This window comes from Amblyraja radiata, chromosome 31 (assembly GCF_010909765.2).
Source record: "Amblyraja radiata isolate CabotCenter1 chromosome 31, sAmbRad1.1.pri, whole genome shotgun sequence".
Classification (NCBI taxonomy): Eukaryota; Metazoa; Chordata; class Chondrichthyes; order Rajiformes; family Rajidae; genus Amblyraja; species Amblyraja radiata.
In genome coordinates this window covers 15,731,748-15,738,624 of record NC_045986.1, presented here as the reverse complement: position 1 = coordinate 15,738,624, position 6,877 = coordinate 15,731,748, and positions in this window count along the sequence as shown.

Genomic DNA, 6,877 nt, shown 5'->3' with positions numbered 1-6,877 from the left:
GAATGGTAGGGAAGTGTCGGAAATGGTCCAGGTGTATTGGAGTGCCGGATGGAAGTTGGTGGTGAAGTGGATGAAGTCAGTCAGTTGTGTGTGGGTGCAGGAGGTGGCCCCAAAGCAGTCGTCAATGTAACGGAGGTAGAGGTCGGGGATGAGGCCCTGGTACGTATTGAACAAGGATTGTTCAACGTACCCGACAAAGAGGCAGGCGTAGCTGGGACCCATGCGTGTGCCCATAGCTACGCCTTGTGTTTGGAAGCCTAGCAGGTAATAAGTTGAAGAAACAAAGAACTGCAGAAGCTGGTTTATACCAAAGATAGACACTAAGTGCTGGAGTAACTCAACGGGTCAGACAGCATCTCTGGAGAAAAAGGATGGGTGATGTTCCGGGCCAAGGCCCTTATTTATAAGCTGAAACATGTGAAAGGGGGGGAGTGATAGGCAGATGGTGGACCAAAGCCAGAGGTGAAAAGACAGAAAGTGTGAGACAAAAGGATTGAAGAGTTGTGAAGTGTGAAGCTAGAGAAGATGCACTTGGATTGCTCTGGGCAATCTGCTGCATACTATGTGTAGGAAGGAACTGCAGATGCTGGTTTAAATCAAAGATAGACACAAAATGCTGGAGTAACTCAGCGGGACAGGCAGCATCTCGGGAGAGAAGGAAGGGGTGACGTTTCGGGTCGAGACCCTTCTTCAGATTTCAGTTGCTGCCTGTCCCGCTGAGTTACTCCAGCATTTTGTGTCTATCTGCTGTTACTATGTTTGGCTACCACTTGTGATGGTGCTACCTGCAGAGTATCTTACCCTTGCTCATTATCCATTGAGGTGATACTCTGGTTGTTTTCTCTTGAACACTTGAGGGGAGAGGAGACCTGATAGAAGCATAGAAAATTTAGACAGAACCTTTGTCCAGGGTGGAAATGTCAAAGACTAGGGCATAGCATTAAGGTGAGTGGGTCAAAGTTTAAAGAAGATGTGTGTGGCAGGTTTTTTACACAAGGGGTGGTGGGTTGCTGGAGTGCATCACCAGGGGTGGTGGTGGAGGTAGTTACAATAGTGGCATTTAAGAGATATTGGCAGCTGCCCCTCGCAATGCCAAGCCCCTAATTATTGTGTAAAACATTTTAGACAATAGAGATACAGAGAGGAAACAGGCCCTTCGGCCTTCGAAGCCCTCCCCGACCAGCGATCACCCCTTACGCTAACACCATTTCTACGCACAAGGGACAATTTGACAATTTGATCAAAGCCAATTAATCTACAAACCTATACTTCTTTGGAGTATGGGAGGAAACCAGAGTACCTGGAGAAAACACACGCGGTCACAGGGAGAACGTACAAACTCCACTCAAGTCACAGTGTTCCTCATGGGAATGTGGGACCACATCAGATAATATGTTTTTAAATTAATCCTAGTGATCAGTCTCGAGGTAAAGTTCCAAGTGATGGAGTGGTACTAATGACAATAAATCTAAAGCAGCAAAAAGGATGGAGGACACATTTAAAGAGATTTATTGCAGTTTTTCAGGGTGTCAGTCAGTGCCCCTTTGGACTATTGTGCACAGTTCTGGTCATCTTGCTAGATGGAGAGTTTCATTTCTCTCGAGAATGTGAAGAGGCACATTGCGAAGGCAGGTGGCTGTCTTGAAAGTATTTATGTGGGATTAATAGCCTTTTCCTTTTTCTATAAAAATCATGTCTCGGACTAAAAGAGCAAGCTGTCAATGACTGGAATGGAGCATCAGAAGAGAGGACCTGATGCCACCTGATCTTGGGTATCAGTGAAGTTAGTGCAGTGCAGAACAAAGAGACAATGCCCATTCCCTTCATCTCGCACGCCAGATCGTGACCTCGGGTGCTGTCTGTGTGGGGTTTGCACGTGGGTTTCCTCTGGGTGTCCCGTTTTTTTTCTCCACATCGACAGGGTGGCACAGAGGTGCAATGGTTGAGTTGTTGCCTCACAGCAACAGAAACCCGGATTCGATCCTGACTATGGGTGCTGCCTGTACAGAGTTCGTATGCTCTCCCTGTGACCGTGTGGGTTTTCTCTGGGTGCTCCGGTTTCCTCAGACACTCCAAAGATGTACCGGTTTGTAGGTTAATTGACCAGTAAGTTGTTGTTTAAAAAGAATTGTCCCTTTTGTGTTGGTTAGTGTACGGGGTGATCGCTAGTTGGCATGGACTCGGTGGGTCAAAGGGCCTGTTTCTGCACTCTTATCTCTAAAGCCTAAATTGCAAAGGATGATCCATTGAACTCGTATGTTAGTGAGGTGGATGGTGAAGAACAAGGACCCTACTCCTGATCTGTCCAGGAGGAGAGGGCAATGTTGCAGGGAACGGATAAGATGCAGTCAACTAAGGTAAAGAAGAGAGCCACGGTTCAGGGACAAGGGAGACTGCTCAGAGGCTCGGGCTGTAATTCTCGTAATTGGAGCAAATGTGACGGAGGAGCGGGGAGAATGTAATGGAGTCTGCACAGGGAGGATGACCATGGGTAGAATGGGAGGATGACCATAGGAGTCTGCTTATTCCAAGCCCATTTACTAAGATGGAGACAGAGAGCCAGAGAGGGAAGGGAATGGTCTGATTATGACCATGAGAAGGGGAGGGCAGAGTGGAAATTGTTAGCAACTATGATGACATTTTGGAGCCCTCTATGGTGCAGGATGCAGCACTGATGTCCCAGAAAAAAAAGGAGTTGAAAGAGGGGACCCAAGTTGCATTTGATTAGACAATGTTCCACCCATCCCACAAAAAAATAGGAATGGCGACACCTTTGATCTGGGGAAATTGAGTGGAGTTGATGGGGAAATTGTTCAATGTGAGAATTGACTGGTGTCGATTTGAACTTCACAAGATAGCTGATTGATGGAGAGGTTTCTTTCTCTGTATCTGGGTGTTCCAGCCCCGCTCCAGTGGCAGGCGTTTGACAGTCTCAGCCGGCATTCCAGTGCAGTGCTCGGAACAAGACATTAAACCCAAACCCTATTTCCTCTCTCAAGGGGATGTTACAGGCTCTCTTTTATAGAAGAGCAATGGAATTCCCCCTGGCAACCCGTGGCCGAAATCTGGCCTTCGTTCAACATCACTAAAACATCGCATGAAGTTTAGTCATTCTCTCACCTGAAATGTTAATTCTGTATTTTTCTTTCCACAGTATTTGCCTGACCCACTGTGTTTCCAGCACGTTCTGTTTTTGTATCACTGAAACATTATCTGGTGTTTATCGCATTGCTACTGTGGAAACTTGCTGAGTGCAAATTGACTATTGCATTTCCTACTCTGCAACAGTAATCAGACTTCAAGAGTACATCATCAGGTCTTCAATGAGAATTTCGGCCCTCTTCAATGGGATTCCACTGCCAGGCACACCCCTCCCAGTTTCAAAGGTACCATTCTCCCCATGGGTTCCTCATCTGCTTTAACGTCCCTCCGAACCATTCCACTTTTTACAGCACTTTGGTTTCAACCGTAAGTGATGCAAACCTGCCCCACCCTCTCTTCCCTTCCCACTGTCGAGAGGCCCAAACAGTCTTTCCAGGAAGCTGCCACCTTCGTGTTCTGCGCTCAGTGTTCACAATATGGCTGACTTCACAGAGCTCTTTTGCAGGGCATAGACCAGGTGAATAGCCCGAGTCTTTCCCCCCAATATAGGAGAATCTAAAACCAGAGGGCACAGGTTTAAGGTGAGAGGAGAAAGATTGAAAGGGGACCTGAGGCACAACTTGGTGGATGTATGGAACGAGCTGCCAGAGGAAGTAGTTGAGGCGGGTACAATAACATTTTAAGAGTCTAGGACCAGAGGCCATAGCCTCAGAATAATAGGACATACCGTTAGAAAGGAGATGAGGAGGAATTTCTTTAGTCAGAGGTAGTGAATCTGTGGAATTCATTCACAGAAGGCTATGGAGGCCACGTCAATGGATATTTTTTAGGCGGACATTGATAGGTTCTTGATTAGTAAGGGTATCAAGGATTATATGGAGATGACAGGAGGATGGATTTTAAGCCATGATTGAATAGCGGAGTAGACATGATGGGCCAAATGGCCTAATTCTGCTCCTACAACTCATGAACTTATGAAAAGACACTTGGATAGGTACATGGATAAGAAAGGGAAAGCTGAATACAAAAACACTGTAAAAACTCAAGTGTGCACTAATTATTTTTTAAAATCAATTTATTATCAATACAACAAACAGAAAAAAAATTGCCTGCTGTCAGACATCAGTGTCCTATCAAAGGAGTCTTATTTCACTTCTATACAAATGGAATTGACAAGTTATAAGTTATTGCAAATTCTTTCAGCAGGTTATTATGGGAGTCCAGATATTAACAATTTCAATGTAACATTTACTTCATATGTTGATGTTGCAAGTTGAAATAGCACTAATTACTAAAATGATGTCGACGTTGTCAGTGTAAACCTGCAACATTCAGGGCAGAAGGATTGTGAACACTGATATTTCAACGTACGAGTGCTAGAGTAACTCAGTGGGTCTGGGAGGATCTCTGGAGAACATGAAAAGCAATGTTTTGGGTCGGGACGAGAGAGGGAGAGAGAGAGAGAGAGAGAGAGAGAGAACGAGAGAGAACGAGAGAGAGAGAGAGAGAGAACGAGAGCGAGCGAGAGAGAGAGGAAAAGAGAGGAGAGAGAAAAAGAGAGCGTGTGTGTGTGGTGCTGGAAGAGGCAAGACAAAGTTTGGCAAGTGACGGTGGATACAAGTGAGGGGTTTTGATTGGAAGATGGTTAGACAAAGGCCAGAGTTGACAAGTCTAAAGGTGGTGAGATAAGGGTATTGGAATGTGAAGCCATAGAAAGGAATATAGATGGAATGGGATGGGGTTGGGGAAAGTGAGAAATGGCTGTGCAGCCTGGTGGGAAACAGGGAAGAGAGAGGTGGGTGGAGACCGTGTTTGGAGTCACCTAAAATTGGAGAATTCAATGTTTACACCGCCAGCACGTTGCTCCTGTTTTGTGTAAGCTAACGATGCAGTTCCTTGTGTCCACAGTTCTAGCTGTCATTGAATTCTCAACTGTGCAAAGTCAGAAAGGTTGAGAGAAATAAGTACATGTAAGCAATTGAGCCAACCCCTGAAATGAAGAGTGGAAATTGGGCACCAATCTTGATGTATAATTCAAATACTGAGGCAGAATTGACCAATACCCCATGTCACAAAAAAAAGCTTAGAAGTAAAAAAAGTCAAATCATGTTTCATTACAAAGAGAATATCATTTAAAATCAATCAACATGGCATTTAAAAAAATCACCAGAAATTGAAAAACATTTTAAATCCAGTTTAATTTATTCATGTTATTAATCATCAAAACCTCCATATTTCAATTTTATTTTGAACTAGCCAATTACTAACATTGAAAAGTAAAAACAGAAAATGCTGGAAACACTCAGCAGGTCAGGCAACAACGATGGAACGAGGAACAGAGTTAATCACAAAATACTGGAGTAACTTGGTGGGTCAGTCAGCATCTGTGGAGGACCTGGATAGGTGACATTTTGAATTGGGACCCTTCTTCAGACTGACTATTTCAGGTTCTGATGAAGAGTCTTTGACTTGAAACATTGACTCTTTCTTTTTGTTGCTCAGCCTGTTGAGCGTTTCCAATGTTTTCCCTTTTTATCATTTTGAGCATCCTTGGTATTTTGATTTTCTTTCACCAATACTGAAATGCTGGGTTTCATCTGGGTACACCATGAATGGAAACATATGTCAAAAGTCAAAGATGGCCCTTACGTGGGGTGAAAATATTTTGTAACAAGCATCAGAAGGCCATGACAAACACAACCAGAAGGCTGTTCACAGTGGACAAGCGATACATCTGTAACAGGATCACTACATCTGGATGTTGGGCAAGATGCACCAAAGCAAACACTTCTAATCACCGTTCTATCGTTCGCTTGTGTGTCAGACCATGTAGCTCGCTGTTGGCTTCTGTCGTTGTCCAACATGTTGACAGAATTGTCGCCCGACGCGTCACGGAGTGCATCACGTCCTCGCTTCCAGGGATCGCCATGAGGAGGCTTCGGTCATCTATCAGCACTTATGACTCTCTTTGACATAATCATTTGGTGACCGGATTTCTTGGGAAGATTGCAAAAGCTGGAATGCTCAATTGGCCAGGACAACATATCACTCTCAGACTACTACTGTTCTGAAGAAGGGGTCTTTTCCTTTCTCTTCTCCCCCTCCCCCCCCCCCCCCCCCCCCCGAACCAAATGTCACCATTTCCTTAAGACAGAGTGCTGTATGGGTTTGGTTTCACCAACACCAGGGCTCTGCTTACAAGTGGCCATCTTTAACATGCGGTGCCTCATGCTGCTCTTGCAACTCAACCTAGGAAGACATCACAAGCGGAGTCTCGTCTGACCTCCCACAATGGGCCGCCAGATCTTGCCAGCGTCTCTACAGCTCAGCACTAAAGCAGGCTGAGCCACTCCAGGAGGAGTCCACCCACTCCGTGAGGATTCTTCCCTGGAAAAAGAGGGTGTCATTCTGTCCAGTTACCCTGGACTCAGCTGGAATTTACTTCAGGCCTCTCCCAATTTGTCAAAGAAAAGAAAATCCCTTAGTCTTACAAAAATACATAAGTGAAACACAGTAATTCAGAGTTAAATTATGCTTTTAAAACTACCAACTTACAATGTAAAAATCTTTCACAGGAGCAACAGAATTCAAGTCTTGTACAAACTGAAATGTAGCCACAGAAGGGCTTCCTCCAGGAAGACACAGTCTGAGACAGCACCAAGTAAGATTGAGGAACAAAAGTGAATATTCAATTGTCTTTGGTCATCCCAAAGCCTTTGCTTTTGCAGTGTTGAAAATATTCGGCATCGCTACAAAGAACAGATGGAACAGGGTC